We start from the raw sequence: 16,381 nt of genomic DNA, 5'->3' as shown, positions 1-16,381 counted from the left end.
TTAGTACCGAAAAAAATAAATTGAAAGCCAATACAACAGGAAAAATTCTGCCTGTGACTGTGCTGACATGCAAAAATGGCCACAAGTTTGCCTGGCCTAACAACTACACAATATTAGCTGTTTGCAAAAAAAAAAAAATAGGTAGTGAACTTTTTTTTATAATAATTGATTGTAATATTTTTTTTTCTATCCTGTATTAAAAAAAAATGGGTAGCAGAAGTCATTTCAAGTTGAAAATAAGGGATTTATCCAAAAAGGAAAGAAAACGGTCAGGGGGTAATTAACGACCCACTCCCAATTCCACCATAAGAAGAACTAAGCTTTCCCTAACATTCAGTAGTTAGTGACAGTGACCATCCTTCTGTGTGAAAAACAACAGTGCATTATCCACTTCTCCCAAATGCATCTGGATGGTAGAAGGCACTATATGACTCAGCCAAGCAAGGCAAAACCATTGCAATGAAAATTGTAATTTTGTTATTAAACTATAGAATCTAAACATCTTACTAACAAATCCTGTTGTATCCATTCTTTCAAGAAGTTTATGGTGACAAAGAGGGCACACGCTCTTTGAAGACAGTTGACTATTTCTTTAAAATACTCTTGTCAGATCTGGTACCTGTTTGGATTGTAATAAGCTTCTTCAGATTTCTAATTTGTACTTTATTTGAATAAAAGTTTGATTACAGTTCTACTGTACTCAAACGTTCTTCCCCAAAAGGTCAGTTGTGACAAATGCCTCAACCATGATACAGCCTGTTTGTCACAATCTTCCTTTACAAACATGGCTTAAGCTGCTAATAGCATTTCCAAAAATGTCAGGAAAAAGTGGGCAATTGATAACCCACCGCTTTCACTCTGACTAGAACAAAACTCTGCTACACATCCAGTCTGTAGTATCAGTGATTGTCTTTTGGTGTGGGAAAGAAACAGTGTCCTATCAGCTTCTCCAAACTTTGCCTGTGGAGGCAGCAGGGAGAGCAAGAAAAGCATTTTTAAAAAGGGGGCAGCATCAGCAGTATTTTTTTTTTAATGAGGTGGGTGAACAAGTGGATTACCTGTGCCAAACTGGCATTACTATGGCTCAAAGTTTTTGTCATGTCCCTAAATGGAATAAGGACTAGCTGCCCTATTATTGTTCAATGTTCATTCCCCAGTGGAGAGTCACTGCTAATGGAGTGGTGGAAAGATAGACTATGGATTGCTGTCTAATTTTCCAAAATCTTATTAACATTTCTATATTGGATTTCCACCATACGTCCTGTCTTAGAAAGTGTGTGTTATGCCCTCTTTTCTCTTGCTCTTGCCTCAATGGTTCTCTAGTACACACAATACAATGGAAATGCCTGGTCAGGATCCTGCAGTTTCCAATAGTTTTGCAGTAAGATTGCACCTCCTCCACTACTTCCACCATACCCAGTCACAGTGCACTTGCACCAGTGTGCAGTCAAATTAAGAAACGCATTCTGGCCAGTAGGGCAACTCCATAAATCTGGGCAATCAGGTAGGTGATTTTGTTAGTTTTCACATATTCCAGGAATGAAATCCAATCCAATTTTTAAGAGTGAGCTGGTAGACACTTCCTTATAATGATGGAGTGTCCATGTGTCCCTGTCCAACTTGCCATTGTCGACAACTAGCACTATCCTTAACATTCTTCCTGTTCTGCCTAAGGGTGGTAGTAGAAGAGGTAAAATGTCTGTCATTACAATGGTTTCACCCTGCCTTATGTTTGTGCTGCAAAATAGGTTGCTGCTTGGTGGATTTACAGTTACTGTAACATTATTATGTTTGACTACACTGCACACAGCATATAGTTTAAAAAAAAATCTTTTCATCTTCAATAATCCTGTACTCTGCCTACAATACTACTATTGCCACACTCAGTGTAGGCAGGGTTCACTAGTGCAGTAAACTGCAGACACACACTTTGTATATTACTAAGGAGAGAAGTTTACAATTTCCAAAGCACAAGCAGTGGCACAGAGGCACACTGCAAAGCAAATAATCCCTCTCTTACAATAAGTAAAAAAAGTAAATCACAAATCAGTAAAAAAAAAAAAAAATCAGTTAATCAAAGTGGGTGTACAGGGCACTGGTAGTATCAAGTAGGCTGATGAAATGTATTCCTAAATTTAAATCATCTTCAAAAAATAAAACACACCATGCACTCTGAAAAAAAAATCAACCCCACTCTACCCCTAAACCCAATAATTCCAAATACCCCTTATACCACAGCTATAACCCCTCTCAATATTTTATTCCTTGTAATACTAAACACCCTGTGTAATCTAACATTATGCCTTTTCTAAACTTTACCCTAACCACTTCTATCATGCACTTACTATACCTGCATATATGGTCAATATGTCTTCTCCTTCAACGACCATGGTGGACTAAACTGACCTGACCCCTTTCAGGCTGGCTATTTTGGAATGCTGGCAAGGTATCTTCTCTACTTTTGCATTTGTTTAATTAGCCATGTTTGTTTGTTTTTTTATGGTGGAAATACCTGTTTTCAGCAGGTCAATGTATTTTCAAAAATGAGCACTATGGATCAGGATGAACCCAGATTAGTTTCCTTTGCTTGCATATAATGAACCTCATATATTGTTAATTATAATTTATTTTACTGTGACTCTTTTGTTTACTTGTTAAGGGCATTATTAGCCATGCTTCTATAAAATCTAAATTAAAATAATCACTATCAAAAGGCATTATAATAAACCAAATAATATTACACATACTTAAAAGGACAATGATATTTTGTGTAGACTTGTTATTAAATATTTTATCTCATATATGATAGAAATCATTGAATTACAAGCTTTCTAATTAGAAACACACAGTATAATATACCGTGTTACAGCATGCTTACACCATACACTTAATCGTAAATGTAATAAGTTAGAAAGGTTTTCTTTCAAAGACAATAGCATTAAAACATTAAACTTTGAAACGTATCATTCTGTTATGGAAGTGCATAAACTTACCGTTTCTACGCCACCAATCTGAAGTTCAGCAAAAAGTCCTGATAGTTGATTTTTTGTGAGCAATTTATCAGAATCAATTGCAGTGAGTAAGTCATCTTTCTGTGCATTGGAACAATCTGAAAGTCGTTTATCAATGCAATGTTTTGCTGAAATAAATAAATAAATGCTGATAAGTGTTTTTTCTAATGTATTTACATAAAAAAATACAATAAAACAAATCTACAAATTAAAAAAATACTAGCTAGCAAAACTAATTAAAACAGACACATTGCATTCATATAGGTGTACATTTTAAAATGTGTAACTGTGTTTGAAACATTTGAAGACTGTTTAATAGAACTAAAGACACATTAATATATGGTAAAAGAAGCTAAAGATAAATTAAATACTAAATACTGCTCAAAATAACAAAGAAAGCTCAATCATAGCTTTTTTTCAAGTCATACTGGCTGAATCACGTTTACTAGCTACATCTCTTGGTGTTCTCATCAGAATTAAGAACCCCAACATTTCGTATGAATTATTTTCTTCTAAGTCAGCTAATGGCTAATGGGTGCTGCAAAGTTATTATTTACACTTAAAGGAACACTATAGGGTCAGGAACACAAACCATGTGGGTGGTTTTCCCTCCCTTAGCCCCCTTAGAAGGGGTTAAAACAGATCTTATTTTCAGGCTGTGTGGATTTGCTGGTGCTAGCCCCGCCCTGACTCGCCTCCTTGGTGACATCATAATTTACGATTTTTAGCTAATCCAATGCTTTCCCATTACTGAAATTGTTTTTGCCAATCAGCACCTCCTCATAGAGATGCATTGAAGAACGGTAGTGCTGCCTACCGTGCAGCACTGCCCCAGGAAGCACCTCCAATGGCCAATGGCAACAGGAGGTATCCCTAGGGGGAAGTGTTTGCATGAAAATGTCTGAAGGGAATGATTATACTAACCAGAACAACTACATTAAGCTGTAGTTGTTCTAGTGACTATAGTGTCCCTTCAAAAGACTGTATCCCTGAAATTTGTGATTTTGAGTTCCGTTTCTCAAAAGGGGGTATTCCTAGTGCTATAAACAGGTTAATGGAATAGGGAAGAAGCCATTTTTTTTGTGGTGTGGCACATTGATTAGTTTGCCATAACGGACAAGAGGTCTGCTCAATGATGGGAATTTTTTTTTTCCAAGCAGAATTTTTGTTCAGCTATTGAGGAAGACAGACCAGCAGATAAGGATTGCCTGATTTTACCCTTGCTGTGCCTGTGTTATAGTCTGTGTTATTGATATATGTGTTAGACTTGTTAACTATAAGTTACTGCTGTGCCTGCCGAGAAACTACCAGTGCCATTTACACCACGTTTGATTGAGAGATGGATAGCATGGATCCTTAATCCAGGTGTGAGAATGGTTAAGTTACTGCTGTGCCTAGCCATTAGCCACTGCCAGTGTCACTTACACAAATGCAAAATTGGAGATAGATAGCCTGTTTAAATGATCATAATGTGAGACTGGTGGTTAGTTTACTGCTGTGTAGATTCGTATGGCCTGTTTTTTATTGTTTAATTGATCCAAGTGTACAACTGGTAATGTTACTGCTGTTTCTAGTCATTGCAAAATCCACTTACACCAACTTATTTAGAGTTTAAAAGATTTTTGTTTTAACTGTTTGTAGAACAATATTCCATTTTTTGGGGTGTGTTGTTCAGTAAAAAATGTATTTCCTCTTGATTAGCTACTGCCAGTGCTACTTACACCAACTCTGAGTGGGATACAGCTTGTGTCATGAGGTGAGATGGGGTAGTGATTAGTTACTGCTGTGTCAGGGCACACTTACACCAATTTTGATTCACTGATTTCGATTTTTATTTCTGTGATATACAGATTAGTGTCTACATGCTATTCCAGTGTGCTTCAATGCAATTTGTTTTGTGTGTGAACTGTTACTTTATCTGTATTTTTACATAAACTATCTTGTGACCTCTATGAGCTTACAACTACGGAGTCTGCCATCTATCATTTTATGTTGATGTACAACTATCTGCTATACTACTACGTTACTATCCACCTTCTATGGTCTTGTAACTATAGTGCATGCTAGACTTGTGCATTCAATTTCATGTTAGTTGCAATTTATCAAAATTTTGCGGTCGGCAGTTTTTCCAAATAACGAAATGCTATATGGACAAATCTCAAAACAAATAAAACGGACAACGGTCGAGCAGTTTAGCTTGTTGTGTGATTACTAGTTCCATCCGTAGTGCAAAAATTGATGATTGATTGGGAAAAAAAGAGACTTGATGGTTAAGGGACAGCTGCTAAACTAGATTATATTCAAACATCAAGTGACCAATAGAGGGAAAAATGGAGAGAAGTAGTTAAAAAAATGTATAATGTGTTTAATATATAATGTTTAAAAACAGTTTATAAGAATACATGTTCTTACTGCTCCTCCCCTTTTTTTTTAATCTATTGGTTACTTCTTCTTACTTGATCTCTGAACCAATAGGGAGGAAATTTTATTTTCCCCAAAACAATTGCATGAATGAAATGTGTCTGAGGCGAAATGCCACAAGGAGAAAATCCAAATGAACTAAACCAATTTTTTTTTTGGCCTGCCAAATTTTTCTATATCTTACTAGTCTACTGTATGCCCCACCTCCTCTTATTTTAGACTCATATAATTGTAACCAGGTAGTAGCTTTACCCCACACTCCAAACAGGATTCAATAGACAGTTATAATTACGTAGCTTGAGTTATTTACCAGTATACACTATCCCATTTTTCTTTTAAATGTAATAGATGTACGGTATGTAGAAACACAGATCAGAGTATAAAATCAAAAACTGCGCACTTTATATCAACTAACACTAAAATGTCGTATGAAATTAGAGATCTCATCTGTTGTACTACTAAAAATGTAATATACCTATGACCCCACAATGTTTACAAACAAGATTGGCAGAACATTGCCGCAATATTATCAAAGGTTATCCCAACCACTCTGTATCGTAACATTTTCTAATCCATGATAAAAATCCAAAGCATCTAAAATGTATAGGAATTCAGAAATGTAAAATTCCTTGGAGAGGTGGAGATCTTAAAAAAAATTTAGGCCAAAAAGAAATGAATTGGGTTTTGAAAGGCCTGAATGTGGATTTTGACCTTTTTAACTTTTTATAACTTTTTAAGAATTAATCCTATTCCTTCCTATACAATACCTTTTTTACCCCCCTTTGTAAGGTTTATTCCTAAACATATACATTTTAAGTTTAACTCTCACCTTTTTATAAAAAAAAAACCTATAATTAACAGTACATACTTTCTCAGTTTTATTGCTTTATGTATCTACAGTTTTATATATAACTTATTTTATATTTATTTCTTTTATTTTAACATTCTGTATATCCTATAATGGTCTACAGTTTTAAGTGTATCTATATGTATATCCCTGTGCAATTTATTCTTGGCTGTTGCTAACCCTACCCACAATATGACCGCCACAATGCCTGTCCTTATCCTTATTCCAAGGGCATATTGAATCTGCCCACCTGATCCTAATCCCTCTTGTTAGATAAATTGTATTGCTTTTGTTTGCCTTAGATTTTTTTTTTATTTTCAGTTTATCTACTTCCTGTTAATATGTAATTTGACCTTTTAAACATGTCATGTAAAAGGTCAAATACGACACCATTTTCAATTTGCTGATTGTTTGGGCCCTATATAAACCCACATGTGCCAGGCTAAAACTATGTACACTCGAAGAAGTCCCATTGTGGCAAAACTGTGTTAATAAAGGTATTGTGGCTACTTTTAGAATGAGTGTGCAATTTTACTCTTTTTACTCCGTTATTATTCTTTTATTATTTTATTGTCTGGTATCCTGATTTTACTCCCAGCAAGAACTACTCAAGAAATCCTTAGGTGGGGATTATTCGACCCGCGGCCTATCCATAGAGCAGTTTCTCTGCTCTGGTAAATGTGAGTAATATTCTCTTATTTATTCTTCTGGTTGATGTTATACAGTGAGCACTATTGTTGTTTCTTTTTATTTTTTGGTCCACACATCATTGAAACCATTCTTCACGAATCCTATGTGGGGATTGTACCACTGTACGCCTTTAATACTAAAACTGGCTTAAAGCTCTAAAAAACTAGAGTAGGACCACATATACTTTTATTCTTATTTTTATATTTTCTAGACATACAGCACCATTATTCTCTCCTTCTTTCCACATACGAACTGCATCTAATATCCCAGCAAGAACATTTTCCTTGAACAAGTTTGTGATTGCTCCTCAGGAAAGTATATACCATCATCCTTTATTGGACTTTCTATCTTGGACATATATTTAATATTTAATATTTTATTTTCTATTTATCTTATTTTCTATTTATTTGTTTTTAAGGCATCTTATTCTGGTTATAATATCCTCACTAGTGTCTTTTTAGAGTGGTGCTATTCCTCTACACTTTTTATATTTTGTACCTACCTCACTACTATAGGGATAGAGGGATTCCCTTCCTTTTGGAGGAAAGCTGCCTTAATTTCCCTTTTCCCAGTTTGTTCTATCAGCACTGACCCCTTACTACTGTTTCCACTATCACTCAGCCTACAGGTTTTTGTGGACTCCAGAATTCTGAGCGTCAACCAACATTATCCAAGTCACTGAACAGTGAAAAAGGTGCAAGAATATCATCAATTACCAGTCATGGTCAGGAAATGAAGTGGAGCATCAACGATAAACAACACACATATCAGCATCATTATATGTTAAATTCATACAACAATCTACACGTTAAATGACTTACTTGTCATGAATACATTATCCCATGCTTTTGTATGGTTCTGCCATTGTGTTGTATTGAATTTTTTATGAAGATCAGCAGAAGTTACAAGCAGTGGACCTAAATACTGCATCATCTGAAAAACAAAGCAGAATATGTTATTTTTAGTTAAAAAAAATCAGAATGACAATCTCTCTGCATCTGTCCATATTTTATTTGTCTCTATCTATAAAAAAAAAAAAAACTAAAACATACTCAGAATATAATAATAGTCCATCAACCAGCTTACTAAGGTAAGCATAATAAACAATAAAGTAAAAAACAATGAATTTCTTGAATTCCAATAATACAGGACAGGCCCAGTGAGTGGCCTTTACCCTATCCTCTCCCCTCCCCCCCCCCCCCCCCCCATGTGCAGCTTGGTAAAGCGCAATCAATGAGACCAGGCAAAAGCCAAGTCTCTTGGGTTCTTTATACATATAATAAGGTGGGCTATTAGGGCCCAAGAGATGCCTAGTCTCTGCTATTAATATATAGATGGTAGAACTGCACTCAACCCTTCACTTTGGACTCTCAGGGTGCTGCTGGATCAGTCCCAGTACCAAAGAGACCATATGTAAAGTATAATTTTAGAAGATAATCCAGGCACTTCAAATTGTTCCAAACAATAGGCGATTTTTTTTTTTTTACTTGGGTCCAATAAAAATTGTCTTTCGTTTGGAACAATTGGAGTGCCTGGATTATTTTCTACAATTAGTCTCTGCTATTAGTCTCTGGTATTTAAACTGGGCAACTCCTGGACATTCAGATGCACATAATAATAAAACGGAGTTAATCCCTAATGAGATTAGCCCCTTAAAGTCCAGTAAGCTGGACATTTATTGGCACCTTTAAAGGCCCATTATTACACAAGGTCAAGGTAACTGACGATTTACTGGACCCCAGTGACTACCCTTCACCTCACTGCACATGGATGGAGAATGAAGTAGGGGATACTTGTCAAGCCCCTACATGTATTAGAAGGGTCTAGGGAACACTACTTTTTACGATCTACTTTTTTTTTTTACATTATACTTTTCTAAAGATCACCAATCATCACTCAATGAATTGATCAATGTCTGTAAACAGCAACAATGTGTTACTACTCACAGCTCCTGTTATTTCCCTGGTGTCATGCTGTCTTGGCACTTAAGCCAGGAAAATAGAGCCACCAACTGAAATTAATTATGCTTAGAAGCCGTCCTGTCATGCTAATAGTAAATATCATGAATTTTTAAACTAACTTTTGTATATATCTGAATTAAGCTGCGGCATGGTTAATTATGTTAATTAGTCATTCATCCTACGATACTTTAGACTGCTTTTACTAATATACTGCGACTTTTGCATGTCATAGTAACATCGATAATAAAGATCTAATATCATCTGACTATAATAGGTTTACCAACTACATTGCCCTTGTTAAGTAGCCTGTTCTTACCTGAAGGATGTTGTCATGTGCAGTCTATGTCTCATAGAAAAAAATAAATTCTGCTGTTTTTATACAATTCGAATGAACTCATATGTAATCACTTTAACAATACTTCTAACAATTTAACTGACATAAAAAATAACGAAATAGAATATAGTTAATTACTTAAATTAAATTGAACCAACACAACTTAAACTTGATACAACTAATGTCACTCCTTCATCATGTGTTCATATTTCCATCTATGCATTAACAAGTATAATTTTACCTTTTTCACTGACTTTATGAACAGAAAGGCATCTTCATCACATGTTTGCTGAAGCAAGCCACATCTCTCATTATAAAGGACTGAACAAATAGCTGTTGAGAAAGGTAATTAAAATTTGTATAAAAAAGGAAAATGCATACCAACCCAAATGACACGTAGACCAAACTTACTTTCATATGACCATTTGTTGAGCTCAAAGTACAAATTGTCAACATGCCCCTTCTCATCACTTAGTGTTTTGATGTACAAGACAAAATCAGATAAGACCTAAAATAAAAACAAAAAAAAAGTAACTTTATTAATTAACAAAGTAGAATGGTAACGAATATATTTTTTCTTATTAAAATTGCCATACAAATTCCAGGTCTCAGGTACCATGAGGTTTAAAAGTTTAATTGTGATCTGTATTGATCTTGCAATCACCCTGTGTAATGTTAGGTCAAATAGTGATGAAAACCATAAAGCAAGTCACTTATAAATTCACCTGCTGCAGCCATCTCATGCTGCCCTGATTGTGAAGGCTTTAAAATTATCTGATATGCTATTATAAATACTTAAGCTAACTATATATTAAACAAGTAAATCAAAGTCTCGACAATGAGTTGAGCTGGTTGTTGAAGTCAAAAGTCTCATGTTTTGGCTGCCATGTTCAAGTGGCATTAGATCAGTACTTTCCATATAATCAGTGTTTGCTCTTGGTCTTCTTTGTTTAATTTGGGCTGTTTGACATGTACCACATCGCATGGCTACAATTTTGAATCTGGTAAATCCATTTGATTATGATTTTGCCTATATTTAATTTGAAATTCTGCCACCAGTAGCATTTAATGATGGCGGGGTACTGCCTGCTTCCTGACTTGTTGGGTTCTATCAATTTAATCCTATGTACTCAACGCCTGATACAATGAGACATCACCCACTGTTCAAAACCATAAACCTATATATACACAAGTATGTGGGAAACAATAACAACTGTAAAGCCCAACTCCATCGACTGATGATGTTACCCAATAACAGTCCACAAAAAAGGACTCACAGGCCTGTTTCTTAGGGAATCCAGGATATAACACCCCATGCAGAGCCAATGGTTGACACAAGATATCATATCAATGGGTATTTTTTACATTGCTTTGTTTCTCAACCAACAACATTTCCAGTCATCAGTAAAGTGAATATAATTGTGGATATATTCATGACTGACACGTGTTTTTTTTCTAACACACTTATCCATTAATCCTTACCATTCCAATAGATCATAGAAAAAAAATATTAAGGGGCAACACGCCAGATGTCTATATGCACCAGCATGGAATGGTGTTACCACAAACTTATTTTCTCTACTTTGAGTACTTTAAAGGGGGTAGTGAGGTCTTCTCTATTCTTGGAGCAGGGCTCCATTATACAATGCAGTAAATAACAATTAGAATATTAATAGTTAGAAGAATAACGCACCTCATTGATTTTCACATCCATTTTAAATATTTCCTTTGGCTTCATAAGTTTTGCTTGCACTACTCGTCTCATGGCAAGCCATTCTGGCCCATCCCTTTGAAAAGAAAATGTAAAAATCTTCAAATAAGGCCTTTATTCAGTTATGAAACAAATATTCAGCCATTATACCAAGTAACCCTTAATAAGTGAGGGCGTTTACGTTTTGGTTGCCGTTATGCATTTACCACAAACTTTTTTTTTCAATAGTTTGCCTCTAATTTGCCTACCCACTCATAGCATTGACTCTACTGTTGGCTTGCTAATATTTCCTACACTTGCTATTGTGCTTATATCGATAATGTTAGTAGTATCCTCTAGCCATAAATTCAGAAAAGCAGAAAGTGTGAGACCCATCACATTTCTTTCCCCGAAAATTAGTATTTGCTGCATAAATTCCCCTAAGGAGAAAGATATGGATTCATATACATAATCAATTCCAATTGCGATTGGAAATGCATGTGGGACAGATTGTGTTAACTTTCAGAGTATTTGCTTTGCATTGTTTTTACAAAACACTATGAGGTGCCTAACAGATAAATTAGAAGTGGTGTAGCATGCACACACCCTTCAAGATCATAATTTTAAGGTTAATTTAAAATCTAAAGATGTTGTATCAAATTCAAAAGACATATGGAGTGCAAAATGCAGGGCTGATCCCGGATGGATGTAAAGCGCTAAGACTCTCTGTAGAAAGAGGCTTATTGGTGGGGTGTGCAGCGTTAGGCTCTTCCCTCTCATGTTATGTCCCGCCCCTCTAATTAGACCCAACTCCCACTTGATTGGTGCTGGGTGGCAGTAAAGGAAGGCAAAAGTTACAAGCGGACAAGCTGTTTGAGGACAACATGCCAAGTTACACAATACACAAGGGTGTGTTTGCATGTGGTGTTGACATTAGAATGCAAAGGTGCATAATACTCTTCAGTCTCTGAATATTTGTGGGGCTAGTACTCCTAGGCGCTCATCCTGCCCAATGTTCTCATTGGGTCTCAGCCAAGAGCAGAAGCAGCACAATGATAGAGATTTGGAAACAATAGAGTGCCATATTTTATAAGTCTCTATCTAAACTAGAATTAAGAAAATTGGGATTGTAACCCCTCAATTTATTAGAGGCTGGCATCAACATTGTCTAGTGCTAGACAAGATGGCATTTACTAATGCCCATTTCTAATAAATTACCCTAGCACAGAAAATTCCCCAAGCAAAATTGAAACACTTTCATAGAGACATATAGAAACAGCAATGTGGAATGGTATTTACTAGATAGACTAAGCATTTTAAATGTGGAAATTGCATATGTTTACTCCAGAAATCCAATGCCAGGCTTTGTGAGCTAATAGCCTGGCTAAGCAGCTAATAGCTAGAGTAGTAGTAGTTGTGACAGAACTCCCCGTATCCCAGCTGGGTAACTCCGCTTCCTAGCTGGAACCGGGAAACCTGAGTTTCTTAGGCCCCAGTCACTGTAACTTGAGTGGGGTTCTTCTGGAACGTTTCCACCTGACAAGGCTGCAGCTCTCCTTCCAGGCAGGTGTAATCCCCTCTGAAGATTCTGTCACTGGGATTCCTAGAAATCCACACAGTACACAAGTTGCAAAAGGAACTAGCTTACCATACTTTATTTTACTTGAGGCTAGCCCTTACGTTCGTTACATAAAGCTTTCTGCAACACACTTAATACAATACAAATAACCAAAACATGTCGGAAAATATACAGGAAATTATAATAGCATAATAACATATTTATAAAGGGATGGGGAAGACAATAACTTGCACAATATATATCTCCTGCCTGCAGAAATAGCAATATGCAAATCTACCTGAATGTGCAAATTAGCAATCCTTGCTATTCAGGTAGTGCATACAGCGGTTGCTAGATCCTTGCAACCATCAGGTGGCACTGTGCAGGCTCCACAGCCAAATCCACCAAGTTGATTGCAAGCATTAGCGACACAGGAGAGCACACTAACATGTAACACTAAACAATTACATTACACTCACATTATAAACACACTGCACCTCAAATGGGCACCACCTAACTTAGACAGATGAGCTATTTAGGAACAATTGTAAAATGTCCTTCTGCTCCCAGTGATGGTGATTACAGTCAAACCTATCAATCATTTTTTTCAAGTAGTGGATGTTGTACCAGCAGCCAATTGTTAATAGCTCCCATTATTTATATAAAGAGCAACTGGTTCCAAATCATATACTACTTTTACAGGCTGCTGTTAATCTTTTACATTGACTAGTTTCCCATAGATTAACTTTTCTAATATCATCACTACTTTAAAGGCTTACATGAGAAAATTTACAATGTTTGTACATTTACTCTACTTTCCAATACTGCAAGTCAGATTAGAAAAGCTCACATATCTTAAAAGAAATGCAAGCATTCATCTTTTTTTTGCTTATGCTTGTTTCTACATGCACTAATAAATCAAGCCATATACGTAGTTTGCCTTGCAATAATAATAGCAAACTAAGCTTGTAGGGTGGGTACTATAGGAACACTATAGTGTCAGGAATACAAACATGAACACAGTGTTAGAACACATTTTAGGTGTCCGGCTCTCCATTACCTCCAATTAAAGAAGATTAAAATTTGCCTTTACTCCAGCGCTGTGCAGGTCTGCTGTGCCTGGCTCCATGGGGAAGCATTGGGAGGCTATTGCTCATGCGCGACAAAACACTGCACTGCGCTAGTCAGCATCTCATCATAGAGATGCTTTAAATCAATGAATTACTATGCGGAACATTCAGTGCCTCCATGCAGAGAGTGGAGACGCTGTATGTCAGTGCTGCGAATTGTGCCGCACTGACCCAGAAAGCACCTCTATTGCAATGTTTACATTAAAAAGAATGCACGGGCATACTATACACATCAGAACAAATACATTAAGCTGTAGTTGTTCTGGTGACTATAGTGTCCCTTCCTATTAAATAATGGATTTTTCAATTATTTAGCTGCCAGTCTGTTTCTGGTTTTCTCATCCCCTCTCTCCCATGTAGCTTTCCAATAACAATAGAATTCCTGGTATCTGTATATAAGCATTTTAGTTGTACACTTATTTTTATTTGTATCACACTGTAGTATGTGAATATGAAGTTAGTCCCACTTACCCTTATTAGGGGAGAGCTTAGAGTCCTACATATATATATATATATATATACATATATATATATATATATATATATATATATATGATTCTTATGTTATTCAAGTAATGTTGCTTGGAACCATTATATACAGTATCCAACCAGGTAGTTGAGTGCAGCACACTAGTATCTTGATACACCAGAGCTCTGTGGGGGACGTCCGCTAGTCCCAAATATAAATCCAGAAGTCTAGAGCCACAGGCTACACAGTGCAGGGTGAAGAATAAAGTATATTTAATTATGGTTCAGGAGACAAAACAAAGATACGACGCTTCAGCCGTGAGGCCTTAATCATGTATTATATATAGTAGTTTGTATCTATTTGTATTCATTCAGTGGTGGAACTAAAGCAGAGAGGGCCCTGGTGCAAAAAATATTTTGGGATTACCTATAGCAAGAATGGAAAAAAGTAGTTCCCCGTTTGTCGAACAACTCCCACAATGCTTTGCCATGTTGGGATCTACCATTTGCCCATCCTTGCAGGGTTGTATTTAGCACTGAGCAGTGTTTGTATGCTTAAATGTAAGAACCTTTTTATGGAGTATATGTGTGTGATTGTAGGGGTGTGTTGGTATGTAGACTTTGCGTTTGAATGAAATTATGCGTTTGTATGTAGTGTTGCTTTTTAAATGTAGGGTTTTGTTTATACAATAATGTTGGTGTTCTAATGCAGATGTGTATTTTTATGTATTGTTGACATTTGAATGCATGGGTGTATTTGTGTGTAGTGTTGGAGTTTGAAAGCTGATATGTATGCACATAAAAATATACGTACTCCCACCTCTAACGCTCGCCTCCAAGACTTTTCCAGGGCTGCCCCTCTTCTGTGGAACTCCCTTCCCTTCTCTGTAAGAATTTCACCCAGTCTCCACTCATTCAAAAAATCATTAAAAACTCACTTCTTCAAGAAAGCATATCAATTAAACTGTTAGCAGGTTTTCATCCCCCACCCTCCATGACACCTTTCCTGCAACTGTCAAAAATGACCTACTAAGCCCTCAATTTATACTTTTCTGACAACCTACTTTGTACCCCTACTTTTACCCTCTGTATCACTATACCCCACTCCCTCTAGAATGTAAGCTCATGGAGCAGGGCTCTCCACCCCTCTGTTCCTGTACGTCCAGTTGTCTGGTTACAATTACATGTCTGTTAGTCCACCCATTGTACAGCTCTACGGAATCTGATGGCACTATATAAATAATATACACACACACACTAATACACACTAATACACATACACACAGACACACAAATATATACACAGACACTCAAATACACACACTGACAGGTATACAGATACAAACAGTGACACACATACAGCTACACAGGTAAACATACAGATTCAGAGATACACAAATATACACACTGACATACCTGCAGATACACAGATACACAGAAAAACACACTTATACAGATACAGACAATAACACACATAGATACACAATATCACACAAATACAAAGGGGTTCACACTAACACACAGGCACACAGATAGATACACAGACACAAATATACACATACATACAGACACACACTGTTAGAGACAAAGACACACAGATAAATACCCAGACATACAGATACACACTGTTAGAGACAAAGACTACCCTGACACACATACAGACACACAGAGAGATACACAGACACACATACAGTCAAACAGATAGATACACAGACACACATACAGGCACACAACCATTTAAAACATCCAGGTCCATGGAGTCCAGTCGGCTGGCTGAGACTCCATGGAAGCTCTTCCACACCATGCCCTATCATCTCTGCCTTTTCTTCCTGCGTGGCTTTGTGTCACCTGGGAGGAAGTGCCAAGATTACAGGGGTCAGGTCATGCTGTTAAATGGAGGATGCAGTGCATGTCCGGACCCATGAAAGCATTTTACCATTGGGTAGCCATAAGTGCATGGGCCACACGATGGCCCCATGAGCAACAGGCCCCGGTGCAGCTTCACCTGCAGTAGTTCTGTCACTGTATTGATTGTATGTTTTATTCATGTATTTGTTAAATATCTGCGAACAGATGTTGCTACACTGTTACAAACTAAGTTGCAAACTAACAGTGTACCTTTAATTGCGAAACCTAATAGGCAAGCTTTGCCTTTAATCTTGTGGACTCAATTAATAGCTCCTTATATAAGCAGAGGACCCTGTCAGTCCCTGATGGTACGAAATGTGTAGATCAATCATTTCAAACTTGTGGCCCACATGCTGCATGCAG

This window comes from Pelobates fuscus, chromosome 4, assembly GCF_036172605.1.
Source record: "Pelobates fuscus isolate aPelFus1 chromosome 4, aPelFus1.pri, whole genome shotgun sequence".
Classification (NCBI taxonomy): Eukaryota; Metazoa; Chordata; class Amphibia; order Anura; family Pelobatidae; genus Pelobates; species Pelobates fuscus.
This window is presented reverse-complemented; position numbering follows the sequence as displayed.